This window comes from Cyanistes caeruleus, chromosome 4, assembly GCF_971803275.1.
Source record: "Cyanistes caeruleus chromosome 4, bCyaCae1.hap1.1, whole genome shotgun sequence".
NCBI classification, from domain to species: domain Eukaryota; kingdom Metazoa; phylum Chordata; class Aves; order Passeriformes; family Paridae; genus Cyanistes; species Cyanistes caeruleus.
The window spans coordinates 51,197,801-51,211,567 of NC_141704.1; the positions used below are offsets into that span (position 1 = coordinate 51,197,801).

At 37.5% G+C, this 13,767-nt stretch overlaps 2 long non-coding RNA genes across 2 annotated transcripts in view; both read right to left on the minus strand.

Moving 5' to 3' along the window:
- The window catches only part of LOC147653637 (uncharacterized), a 689,274-nt gene that overhangs the window by 437,041 nt on the left and 238,466 nt on the right, over positions 1-13,767 (minus strand). The window lies entirely within an intron of this gene.
- On the minus strand, positions 8,511-12,154 carry LOC147653638 (uncharacterized). The gene is made up of 3 exons (XR_015285561.1): positions 11,943-12,154; positions 10,708-10,834; positions 8,511-10,195 (listed from the first exon to the last, which is right to left on the minus strand). It is a non-coding gene; the product is annotated as an uncharacterized LOC147653638 (long non-coding RNA).

Consider the following 13,767-nt stretch of genomic DNA (forward strand, 5'->3'; position numbering starts at 1 on the left):
GAAAGAAAAAAGAAAGGGTTTGCTTTTTCTGGGGCCAGGTGTTTTATATGGCTAAGTTAAGACATGCCTGAAAAGGCTGTGGTTATTTTCCTGTCTGAAAAGTACTGCATTCGTTATTTTTTTCCCTTCCTTTTTGTAACATCAAGCACATAACCTTTCAAACGTGCTATTTATTTCTGTGTTTTCTGTTTGTAAATCCCCTACGACCATTAGTTTCTTTGGAACACTGGAACTGAAAGTGGACATTAGTTTCCTCCTCTCCTCAAATATTCTTACAGATGTTGCTGTAAATCAATTGCAGGGCTGACATAGCATTTGGCTGCCTGACAAATGTGCTATAGTAACGCACCTCAGTAAAATGTGGAATTTCTGAGGTACAGCTTGTAACTTTTTTGAAGCAGTTGTAAATTCTCATCCATGTCAGCACAGGTGGAGAGATATTCACAAATAATGTATGCACACGTGTGTGTGTGTGTGTGTGTGTGTGTGTGTGTGTGTGTGTGTGTGTGTCTGTGTGTGTGTTTGCATGCGTGTGTGTGTGTGTGCACATGTGCTGGTGGAGTGTAGAGGTCGCCTGTGGTTATTCTTTCTAGAGAGTCCTCTAGGTGGTTCAGAACTTCCATTATTTAATTCAGCTGCTTGAAGCAAATTAGAAGAGCAAATACTCTCATTAAATTCAAAATTGTCTTGCTAACAGTGTTTTGGAGAGAAGAATGTGTGCCTGCAAATTGAAGCAAGGAGGCTGTGGCAGCTGAAGGTGGAGCTGGGCCTGGCAAACCATGACAAGCTTCACAACAGCCCCTCAGGTAATGATAAAAGAGCCATCTCAGGTACCCACCATGAGTTTTTGCTTCTGAGAGGGCTGAGCCAAGCTGCTCTTCATCAAGAGAATTCAGCTGTGAGCTGAATACTATGATGGCAGTTCACAGCACTGGGCAGGGACAGGAGTGTGTTATCCCAAGGCTTTCCTTGTGGAATCTGTTCCAAGAGGTGAGATGTTTGGAAACATTTAGGAATACAGCTAATCCTACTGAATGGTCCATGCTGACCAGGCAGCCCCCATTCAGCCTTCCTGGCTGTGCCAATCATTCCGCCTCCCTGGTGAGAACTTGCTTTTCATCTGAACACGTGCTGAGCCTGGCAAGGAGCTAGACTGTCCTTTCCCCAAAAATAAGAATTTTCTGTCTTTTCTATGTCTTTATACATGAGTATAAGACTACTCAGAAGTTGTTACACACCAGCTAAGAGCAAAACATCTGGAGGAATCTTAGAATTTGATGAGCTGCTCTGCTGAACTTCCTGGGAGGAAAGCTAGGCAGAAATTCTGTGAACACTGATTTTGGAAATACTGCCTCTTCTTACAATGAATGGTAAGAAGTATATTTGCTTAAAAACTAAATAATAAGCTCACCCTAGAAATATCTTTCTTAGCTATTATTTCAATCATCATTACAGAAACATGATTTAGAACATAATTCCAGCTTACACTATATAATATTATTTGTAGAGCATGGATACAGTGACAAACATCAAGCTGCATACAAAACTAGTGTTAAAAGAATATTTATTCTCTTAGTCAGAGACTTTAAAATCATGTGGTTTTAAAGGTAAAAATGAGTATTTGGCCTTGTCAGAGTCTTTATGAACTGTCTGCCTTTAGCTGTAGGGCTGGGGTTCTTCATGATTCCTTTTAGCTATTGGAAGGCTGGGCCTGTAGCCTCTGGTAACTGTCTTGGTTTCCCTGGGGCTCAGGGGATAATGTGATAAGCATCTCAGGAGACACTTCTACCCATGGCTTGGATACCCATCTGAGAAGGAGCTGCACTGCTGTTCAAGGCTGCCCACAACTCTCTGACAACCTCAGAAAACAGATCAAAACAGATCAAATTAAAACCTTAATTTTGGGCAGATAGGGATAGGTCAGTAAATCTTGTCCTATAACAATCTTTGTTACTCACTAGAAATGAGAAAAAATAGTACCGTTCAGTAGACTTCAGAAAGCCCCAAACAAGTTTATAGAAGGTGCAAGCAAAAACCCCCAGATATTTAATTGTAATTTGTTGCATCTGATGATGAAGCTGACATCAGTAACATGATACTCTTTTCTGCTGACTTTAAATGCTTCTAATAGGAATGGAGTTGGATCTCTTTTGCCAATACTATGACAAGCAAATTATTGCAGGAAGTGCTCCTTTGTAAAAGCCATCTGTGTTTCCTCCTTCAATCCACTTAGAAATGTCTGATAAAACCTGCTTTCCCACGAATATAGGAGTCTTTTTATGATTTTCAGCCCAAATTTACCCAAGGCAGATATTTGCTCTTTGGAATAACAGTTTTCTGTTGCTGAAAGGGGATGGAACAGTATCCAATATGTAGATTCCAATGTTTTCATAAAGGCCAACCATATTCCTTCTCTGCCTTCCTGGTCTAGAGAAGCCAAATTTCTGTACTTTGAATATCACGTGTCTTTTCCTTAAAATTTTGGGCATCTTTTTCCTCTAAATTTATAAATCAAATAAAGAATCATTGTAACTCAACAACGGCAATCATCTGAAAAATTAGCTTTATTAAAAACTTTGCATTAAATGTTGACTAATGTTGCTTCAGCAAGGAAGAAATCAATTTCTGTTGAGCAGAATCACAAGAAGGTTCTATCTTGTTCTAAAACAGGATGAGTTACACTGGGTGCAAGCTGGCCTTGTTTGAAGTCAGTAGTAATATTCTTATTTAAATTAGGATTTTATTAGTGTTCTAGCAGTTAAGAATAGGATGACTGAAGGGGCTGGTTACAGTGAAAGGGATCACTGGGTTTGGATCTTTCTATTAAAATCATCTAATCTGTCATTAATGCAGCAAGCAATTAATTGGCCCTTACAACTAATGGAAATAAATCAATTTAATCAAAATCCAAAATGTGTCACTGCTCAGAAACCTGAATTTTAATGAAAAACAAGAACATATTCTGACACTTTAGCTTGTCTGATCTCCATTCTAATCTCACTGAATGTTAGTTGTTTAAAGCACTTGAATAATTTTAACTACATTGTACCAATTTATCATTCTAGGTTTGAACTTGAAATTAAATATACAGAAGGCAATGAAAGAAAAAAACCAAAACCTCAGCTTTCCTGAGCAAGTAACTAACTAAGCAAATGAAGTCATATTCAGACTGCTCACATGTTCAGCATTGTTGCTGCTCCCTTCCAAACTTAGTGGTCTTGTTTTTTTATTCTTATCTCTGTTTTTCTTTCAGCTGAGATGCACCATGAAAGAAATATGGCCTTTCCTCTGTGTTTATAATTGCTTGAATTATAAGCTTCCTGTGGGAATGGCTACCATGCTGCTATGCTTAGGCATTTATGAAATGTTTCCGTTTCTGTCTGTGTCCTGACATGGGGCAAAGGCCAAGCAGGAAAAGCAGGTTATTCTTTAAAAGGGTCATTCCTTTGGGAAGCAGAGAGATTCTCCCAGCTGCCTGCAGAGAGTTCCCCAGTGCCAACTTATTTCACCCCTCAAGACCAGCTTTGGGGACCAAATGCTTCTTTTTTATCCTGTGATTCACACTCCTCATGATTCACAAGTCGGGCAGGTGGCTTTGCTCTGCAGCTGCAGGATGAATCTGCATTGGCTCAAAATGTGCTTACTTCTAACTTTGGCTTTGGTTTGACTTTTGCTTTTGTGTATTTGCTCAAGGGTCCTACCCTTTTGTGCAAGCCAACATTATCCAAAGGGAATTTATTTTCTCACAACAGATTTCTTAGTCCCCCATTAGTAAGTACTTCCTTAATGGAAAACGTTGTTCAAACCCCTCACCACTGAGCCTAAAACCACCTAAAAATATAAGAAAATATACAATTTAAAAGAGAAAATGTGATCATTTTCTTTTTAATGCATCCTATCATTCCTGAATCACTTGGCAAGAGTGCTTTAAGTGCACCATAGTCACCCATGCCTCGCAGGGACTGGCTGAGCCCATGGCCTAGACAGCCTCTGGAAGTGCCTGTGTTTCTCCAATGACAGGAAAATGTACTTGTGGCAGACACCTAGGGAAACATCTTGGTTAGCAAGAATCCTGGCCTTTCGCTTTGTGTTGCTCTTTTCACACATGATGGAAAGACGACTTCATCACTAACACCCATTCAGAAATGTATTTGTGTATGAGGTTCTAACAGCTAGGGTTTCATTATTAGGCTGGGTGGAACTGTGAAGTCTTTGTTTGAGCACACAAATGTGAAAACAGGCACAATTTTTATCACTCTCCCCAAAGACCTAATATATTCAGTCTTATTCCACATCCTGAGAGGTGAGGTTGTAGAACATGAAGCAGTATTGTATTTAATTTACTGTTTTATTATAAAATGGGCCACCAGGTAGATATTTATTTTGTAAGTTTGAATAGGAGAATTATATTTTGGTGCTGTAAAACTCTTATAATTTTATGCTACCAGCAAGATAAATAAATAAAATATATTGTATTTCTTAAGATACAGAATAGAAAAAGAGATTAACATTTTTTTCCAACAAAAAATATTGTTCCATATCGATAAAATCCTGGAAAAAAATGTAGACCTTCTGAAATAGTTGTAGACAAAAGAAAAAATAGTTTTGTTTTGTTTTCTAAGTTTGACTCTTTCAATTCTTGTTTCCTGTAGTGAAAATTCAAGGGACTTCTAAAGCAGTATCCTCAAGCTTTCAGAAATTTCCAAATATCTTTATCAGTTTGCTTGATGAATCAGAAATGTCTGATATTATGATACATTAAAGGTCTGTCTTTCTTATATCAGGAAGATTCACTCCTTGTATCCATAAAGTGGGACACTGCAGAAAGATGGGAATATCTTTCTTGTCCTAACATCTCCATGTTCAGGTCTTACGTTTTTGGGGTTTGTTTTGTTTTGTTTTTAATGAATCAAGCAGATCCTTCTGTGATTAAATTCAGATGTGCTTTGGGGGACAGTTGTGTTTGAGTCTGTTCCCAGTGCTCAGCTGGGGAAGGAGTAGCAGTGGTCCCCCTGCAGAGCTTGCTCACAAGCCTTCAAACCAGAGCTTCCAAAGCATTTTATAGCTGTAACACAGTCCTTACATCATTTCAGGGCATTATGTGGTGACAAAAATGGAGGGAGGGAGGGAGGGAGGGAGGGAGGGAGGAAGGAAGGGAGGAAGGGAGGAAGGGAGGAAGGGAGGAAGGGAGGAAGGGAGGAAGGAAGGGAGGAAGGAAGGGAGGAAGGAAGGGAGGAAGGAAGGGAGGAAGGAAGGGAGGAAGGAAGGGAGGGAGGAAGGGAGGGAGGAAGGGAGGGAGGGAGGGAGGGAGGGAGGGAGGGAGGAAGGGAGGGAGGAAGGAAGGGAGGAAGGGAGGAAGGGAGGAAGGGAGGAAGGGAGGAAGGGAGGAAGGGAGGAAGGGAGGAAGGGAGGAAGGGAGGAAGGGAGGAAGGGAGGAAGGGAGGAAGGGAGGAAGGAAGGAAGGAAGGAAGGAAGGAAGGAAGGAAGGAAGGAAGGAAGGAAGGAAGGAAGGAAGGAAGGAAGGAAGGAAGGAAGGAAGGAAGGAAGGAAGGAAGGAAGGAAGGAAGGAAGGAAGGAAGGAAGGAAGGAAGGAAGGAAGGAAGGAAGGAAGGAAGGAAGGAAGGAAGGAAGGAAGGAAGGAAGGAAGGAAGGAAGGAAGGAAGGAAGGAAGGAAGGAAGGAAGGAAGGAAGGAAGGAAGGAAGGAAGATTCTCCAGCAATTATGATTTCACAGAGGTGCCAAAAGGAGCCTGGAGGTGACCCAGGCAATTTGGAAGGGCTTCTGCCAGGGGTGTGTAGCAGAACTTGTCCTGAGCAGTGTGCACACAAGCCACACTGTGTCATTTGATCTAGAGCCAGGTACTGATCCTTTGGGTAGATGGCACTGATGACTCTGTGGTGCAAAACAAGCACTGGCATCTTGAAAGTGCATTTTAGGTCTTTGAATGCATGAATTCCCAGCCTGATCCACTTTGGGAGCTATAACATCATTAGTTTCCATGTGCAGGCATGGAAGAAAGAGGAATACCTTTAAGCATCTATCAGTTTGGGGTTATTTGGGATGTTTGTGTGTGTTTTCACTTATTCAAGGGGCCTCTGAAGAAAAAAGATAATTGCACATTATTTTTAATAAAGCTGTGGTTATGAACTTTGTTTCCATATTGAAGGCATGTGATATAAGAAAAGGGAAGGAGAGGGTTGTGAAAGATCTTTAAAAGAAAAAAAAGGAGGCTGTCCCAGCTTTGACCCCTCCCAGTGCCTTGTGGACCCCAGCGCTGGTGCAGGAAAGACCAAGAGGATGTGAAAGCACTGCTCAGCAACAGCTAAATCATCAACGTGCTACCAACACTATTCCAGTCAAAAATCTAAAACATATTGCTCCATTCAAACTACTGTAAAGTTAGTTGTGTCCCAGTGAAAACCAGAACAGAAGGAAAAACCAGATATCATAATTGGGGAATATTTTTAATATTTACCTGATAGCATTCTTTTTTACTCGTGTTTAAATGTATTTTTGGTTTTATTCCACTGCATTTTGAGTTACTTCCAAGGCATGCAATATGGCTTCTTGTCCTTGCTAAAATCAACTAGCTTTAGGCAGGTCATTTTACCTAGGAACTTCTAAGGAACAAAAAACTTGTATTAATATATAAAAAATATTTTTGCAGGTAAACCCTATTTGGCGACTTGACATAACCAGTAGAATATGAATTGGGAAAGCAAACTCTTTTAAAAATTAATAAGAACTTTTCAGAAATAGAAATTTGCAGAAAAGGTCATAGTTTCAAAATTTGGAAAACAGCCATAAAATCATCTAATCAGCATTCCTTGGGGAACATTTATTCAGGACACAATAAATCAGATTAACTGAAATAATTGCCTTCCAGAAATAATTTGATCAGCTCTCCATTTAACTTGACATTAATTTGACCAAAAAGAGGAAAACAAAGTAATGTCTGGGCTGGAATCTTCTGTTTATTGTTCTTTCCTTGTTAAAAAGCTCACAGATAATTTTTATTGGTAGCAATTTGGTGTTAGTAGATAACCAACAATTTATTACTAGATTCATGCCATACTGCTTCTTCAACTTACAAAAACCCATTTCTTGCATCGATAAAACACTTTTTAATTTATCACCTCTTGAGAGCACTTAAGCAACTGTGATTCAATTAAACCAGTGTTCAATGTCTGTGCCTGTGTTTCACACTTGGATGATAAAATAAAAAGATGGGGCACATTATACCTATTGATGGACTATAGCTTATTTATGGTTTTAACCTATAAGTCTTTAACAGTCACCTGAATTTTGCATGTGTGTTTGGAGACTGCTGAGCTGATAAACAAAATCTACAATCCACACACAGAAAAGAGAAATATGTTTTAACATTTTATCTGTTTAATGAATATACAGCTTTTGGTTTTGTCAGTTCCAGAAAGCAATTTTCCCTCCTTACATGCACAACTGGGCTGCCACAAGCACTAGTAGTGCAACCTTTCCTAAACTGGAAGAGCCACCAATGCTGTTTCAAGGGATTTTCACAGGGATTCAGTCTTCCATTCATTCTGTTTGCTTCCTAAACTTCTGTGATAGATTTTCTGGCACTGATGTAATTTCAGCTTGTAATGTCAATGCATCAGAGAAAGGAAAATAAATAGTCTTTAAAAATATGCAGGTGAGGAAACTGAATCAAAAACTGCAAACTGGTTTCTTCAAGGTCATGTAGAGAGAGCCAATAAACTTATTTTATATATAAATATGCACATATATCTATAGAGAGAGGGAGATGGATAATATAGATAGGTATAGATATATAGATATAGATCCAGGCTGAGTTTGAATCCAGAGGGGACACAAAACTTAGAGGTACCTAGTTTAACTGAGGGAATGAAGAACAAAAAAATGGAAACACCTCAATCTTTTAAAATATAAAAGGAAAAAAAAAAAATAAGATGATTGCACTGTTTTCAGTCTCTAATCTGCCATATTGCTCTCACACGGAAGCTTTGAAATAGAGAGTTTCAAAACACAAAATGGAAGGATAGATAGTGAAAGGCAGTTGAAGGCCTTATACTGATGTCTATTCCACAGGCTCACCTGAATAATGCCTTTTGAAGCTGTTACATTGCAGGGGTTCAGAAGAACAAGGCAAAATGTTTGTGTTTTTATTAATTCACTTGTACAAAATGCAGCTTTTGGGGACGCTGTCTCACAAGTACATCTGCCAAGATATTGCCTCAGAATTGAAACACAAAATCTTCCTGACATGAACAAATTTGCATGAGGCTCTTGTGTCCTTTACAGCCCATGGAAAAACCTGGGTGAATTTAAAGAGCACAAAACATTCTTGTAAAGAGAGATTTAAATGAACATGAAAACAGTTAGTTGGAACTGATGGAATATTTTGGATTAAAAATTTTTTTGGCATAGTATGTCTTTTAACAAACTTTATTTTTTTTTTTATTTTATCAGGAGCTCTGATGTTTTATATTTTTCCCACTTTTATAAATACCTTTTCTGTAAACATAGAAAGGAATTTTGTAGGATTTGTATCAGGTTTGTTGTTAAGGAAGCAATTTCCTTTTCCCAACAATTTCATTGTGTCCAGCAGGCAGTGATGATGATGATGATGACACAGCAAGGATGGCTGAGCTGCCAAGTGAAGGTGGGAAACAGAAGATCCCCAGGGAGGGTGCAGTATTTCCCCAGAGATTTCTGATAGGAGTATTTCTTGAAGCAGATGTGAGAATTAAAGATTAGTAACAGTTCAAATTTTGTTTTATTATGATTTTCTCAAACTTTTCATCACTGAAAAGGTATAAAGATGAGGGTTTATTTTGTTTTGTTGGTTGCTTGTTGGGCCTGGGATTTTTTCTCTCTTGACTCAAACTCTTCTGTGTTGTTGCTGCTCCTGGTGTTTTTCCCAGTTTATTTAATCCAGCTGTTCGGGTAAGCATTCTGTTTTACTTTGTGTTGAGCTGCTGATTTCTGGCTGTGGCTTCTACCTCTAATTTTGTACATAATGAACAAAATAGAAGAAAAACAAACAATAGCAAAATATGCCATGATGCATTGCATCTTTTCCATGCTTTTTGTTGATCATATGCACATCATTTGTCATGCTGCCAAGAGCATCTGAGCTTCAGTCAACTACCTTTGGGACTGTAATTCCTTTATGATCTATTCTCCTATTTATTTTGTTTTGAATGGCTTAGCAGTGCAGCTTGGAAAAAATACAGTCAAAGGTCTTTGGACTAAGTTTCTGTTGAATTAACATACCATTGGCTACGGGCATAATGCATTTTGGGCTGGCAACTGGCCTTGAGAATGCAAATCAAATGAATTTATTTTCTTTTTCAACTCCTATCTACTTGGAGCAGCAGACATTCTTATCACAAGTTAATGCTGTAATAGCAACATATTACAACTGGAGAAAGGTATTGGATACAAGGAGTTCAATGATCTGTGTATCTTGCTATTTATCCTACATATGTTAATAGAACATGTCTACTACAGAGAATTCATTATATTTAGTTTCTTCTGCTTAGCTCTTGAAAACGGAAATATAACTGCTTTGGGTTGTTTGGTTTTTGGTTTTGGTTTTTGTGTTTGTTTATATTTTTTTGGAGGTGAGGAAAGAATAATGTGATTTGCATTATTCATGGGGAAAAAAATATGGCCAAGAGGTAGGTTGGGAGAATTGAAGTAAATCACAGGGTAAATAGATTATTAAACTTAACTATGTAATGTACATAAGAGCTCAGAATAGCTCTCTCTGGCTGTGTTTCAGAGGGTGCCTTTGCAGTCAGACAACAATGCAAGTTTTCAAAATGTCTCTAGTATAGGTACCTGTGTTATAGAAATCTATATCTAATGGTATTCCTGTCCCCTTTTCAGACTGCTATGAAAAACAGCTATTTATAGGAAGCACCTCATCTCACCCTGATTAACAGACTTAAAATATCATGATAAATGTAAGATTTAGTAATGCCATTTTCTCTTCCTGATGAGTAACCCAGATGTACCTGCCTTCTGCATCAGTTTGTTGAGAGTAATGCCATTTACAATTTCATAAAATTTAAAATCTTGCACTGTTTCTTGATACTGAGATAGAGTTGTGTCCCAAAGCATGGCATGCCTCATGATAGTGGGTAGCATCCTTTCATGATGACATGTGTATTCAGGATCCTTAATAATTCTGCAGTGAGTGAGAATCAAATATTGATCAGTATGCTTCAATACAGATATGAGATTTAATCATATGCTTGAGTACAATCATAAAATATTTATGCATGTGGATCAATAAAGATTAAGAATAAAGTTAGTATGATATACACAATAATTACATAAAAGAAAAAAATACCATTTTCTTATGAAGTAAAAATTAATAGTTAATGTACCTATGTACTCTTGTGGGTGTATCTTCGATAGAGACTTGCATTTGTGACCCAGCAGGTGGTGAGAACATTTCAACTGCTCAAAAATGTCAAGGGGTTGGCTACATTGCTCCTGACCAAGTCAGTAGCTAAATTAAAATTCACGTACTTTAAATAATGATATGAAAATTCTTGAACTGAAAATCCCTGTGTCTGTCTAGCTGCAGAACACTAGTTAAAGGGAGCAGTTGAGGTAAAGAAATCATAAAACTGTGTAATATGAACCCATCACTCCTGAGGAGTGAGATTAGAGCAGAGAATCGGCACAACCAACCTCTTTGCCATCTGCTCCTGCAGTTTCCTGGCCAGGTTGCAGGGCAGGCAGTATCCTCCCTTTTGTGCTATTAAAAGCGCCATGTGATGTCTTCTGCATCAAGGTATTTGTCCAAACTTCACACATTCTGAATAGAAATTAATCAGAGCAGATTTAGATTGAGGCACAGGATGTTATCTTACAAGAGCTGTCCATGGAAGCATCAAACTCACTAAATGTAAACTCAGAGCAGGCAGATTGTAACTAAGCCATCAGAACCAGTCCTAAATGAGCTAAAATGTGTACAGGAAGACAGGAATGTGTGTTTTCCCCCATAGTGTTTGATCCCACTACAGAAACTCTTCTGAACCAAGTCTCTAGGGTAGCTTATTTAAAGTTAACATGGATATTTCTACAAGGCTTTGCCCTAGCCACACCTTCAGCAGACTTGTCCAAATTACAGCAGAATATGTTTTTATACATGTGAAATTACTGCATCAGAAGTATACTCCACGGAGAAAAGACTGGCAAAAAGACAAGAAAAAGAATTTAACTATAATTATTTTGCTTTTTTTTTTACCCTGACTTCTTCTACCAAAATTAAAAAGCTTAATGTTCTTTTTAAAATTAATTTTCTCAGTATTTCTATGTACAGTCAGGATATATGTGTATATTATTTAAAAATATAATATCCTTTAAATAAGGCCATCATTTAAATATTTATAAATATTTTGCTAAAATATGAGAAACTAATTTCTTTTTTTTTTCAGACCTATAACAGGGACCAAACAATAATTAATTATCAGGGTTTTAATACTAAAGATTACAGCCTCAGAACAAAGGTTTCCATATAATGGAAAATATAATTTTGAGGAATGTATACTTAGTGAAAAATATGTATTATATTTATAATTATCTATTAAGAATCTCTACTACATTAATAACATATTTCTATATTATAAATACATACTATATATTTTATATGATATATAAATATACAATATATAATATAGATTATTTATAAATATATTTATGAGATATTTATATATTATAATCTATATTTTTATATATTATAGATTATATACGATATTTAATCATCAAAAGGAAAGTGATTTCGGAAATCTACTTGGTCAGCACATTCTGTTCCCTTTATTCTCTTATTTCTCTTTTCACAGTCTTCTCAAAACAAGTACCAATACCTTTTGTAAGGAACAGTGGAGGAGGTGTGAAGAGATGAAGAATCTAGGTGTACTCACCACTGGCTGAATGTTATTTTAAGCGAGCACGAAAAATAGAGAACCTTGGTTACACAAAGACGGGTTCAAGGGATGACAATTCCATTAACGGCGCAGAGAGCAGAAGAGAACAAATGAATCACACTCATAAAGGATCAGAGACTCAGGCTGAGGACTCAGCCAGCATCTGGAATGAGAGTTCTACATCAAGCAAATGGAAATACCTCAGCTGCAAGTACTTTATAGCCATCCTCCATTCTTTTATTATTTTCTTTGTTATTTTAATTGCACTGGGAATTGTTCCTTGCTGTGAAAACCACAGCATCTTTCCTTAAAGAAATACAACTGGTGTGGTGATGTGGGTTTTTTAATTTCACAGCATATTATAAGACTATAATTTATTTTTAATTTACAAAATAGAGCAGGATTTTCCACCTTGGGGGCACAGAATCTCCTGTAGTGGAATCTGGGTGTTTCTTGGAGTCAATAAATCAAAAACATTTCAAATCACTGATGGAGAAGGAAAAATATTTAAAATCTAAATACATGTAAAATAGTTTCAGGGAGAAAAAAAAACAACACTAGTGAACAATTGAATTAATTATCCCCCAAAACTGTTATAAGCTGCTGATGTCCCTTGTAACACACTTTTGTGACAGCAATGTTTTCCCATGTTGTGTCATTCCTCTTGATGCTTGTATTGCCTTCTGACTTTGTAGAATAGGATTTCCAGCTGGTAAAATGTAATCAACAGTTTTGACTTTGAATTGTGTCTTTTAAAAAAGATGAGCCAAGCTAATTGTTTGTATTCTGATGGCACTTTCACCTTGTCCTCCACTTTTCAAAGGTGTTTTCAACAACTGGGCAAAATTGATGATGCACTGGTAAAAAGCAACTCTTCCAATTCTGTGTAGTGGTATGAGCTCCTGGGGAAGTATAATTTTAATTTTCTCTATTTTTAAGTGGGGGACATCCTCAGAAAATGAACATTATTGTTGTTGTTGCCCATTAAAACAAAGCAAAAGGTAAACAAGCAGTTAATGAATCACAAGGAGCAAAATCCAACCTGCTGTAAATCCTCTAGAGTTTCAAGCCATTGAAACTTTAGAGGAATTTTTTGTCAAAGACACCAAATGTGAGGCTAGAATCCAATTTAATATCAGATTATCTTCTATGTAAAAAAAGCACATTATGTTTTTTCAGGTGAACATTTCTTAAGGCATCGTACAACACCCATAAATACAGAACACTTCCTGTGTATTCATTTTATGTCTCACGTCTTATGTTACATCCTTTTTGCCCAATATTAAATAATATCACCTATTTTTTTCTTCAGTACAATTTTATTTTTTTTGTATTATCACAAATTCAAAATTTATTTTCTCGGCTGTTAATAACAGACCACTTTCAGCTCAATAAACGCAGCTAATTGTGTGCATACACACACAGCGGAACAAAGCTGAACCAGTCTATATGCACTCAATTCACTTGGGCCTCTGAACTAAGCCAAGTGAAAGAAGGCAGCTGGGAAGGCCTGGTGGCAGCCAAATCTTGAAATGTTAACAGAAGCAGCTAAAGAAACTCTCGCCAAGTCAGCAACACCACTATCCCAACTGCATCCATAGCACTGAGTGCTGCCAGAAAAGTAGATTACAGGGTTTGGTTCGTGAGTTCTTTGTCTGCCAGGCAGGCTTTGTGTGTGGCCACGTATGTAACACTTAGTCCTTGGTGAAGGAAGGATGGGTACCAGTGTTAGTGTGCAAGGATAGAATGTACAGATGTTCAAAAGTGTGTTTCTCTTCCCTCAGACATCACTGTCTGCCATCCATGAGCCGAAAATGACATT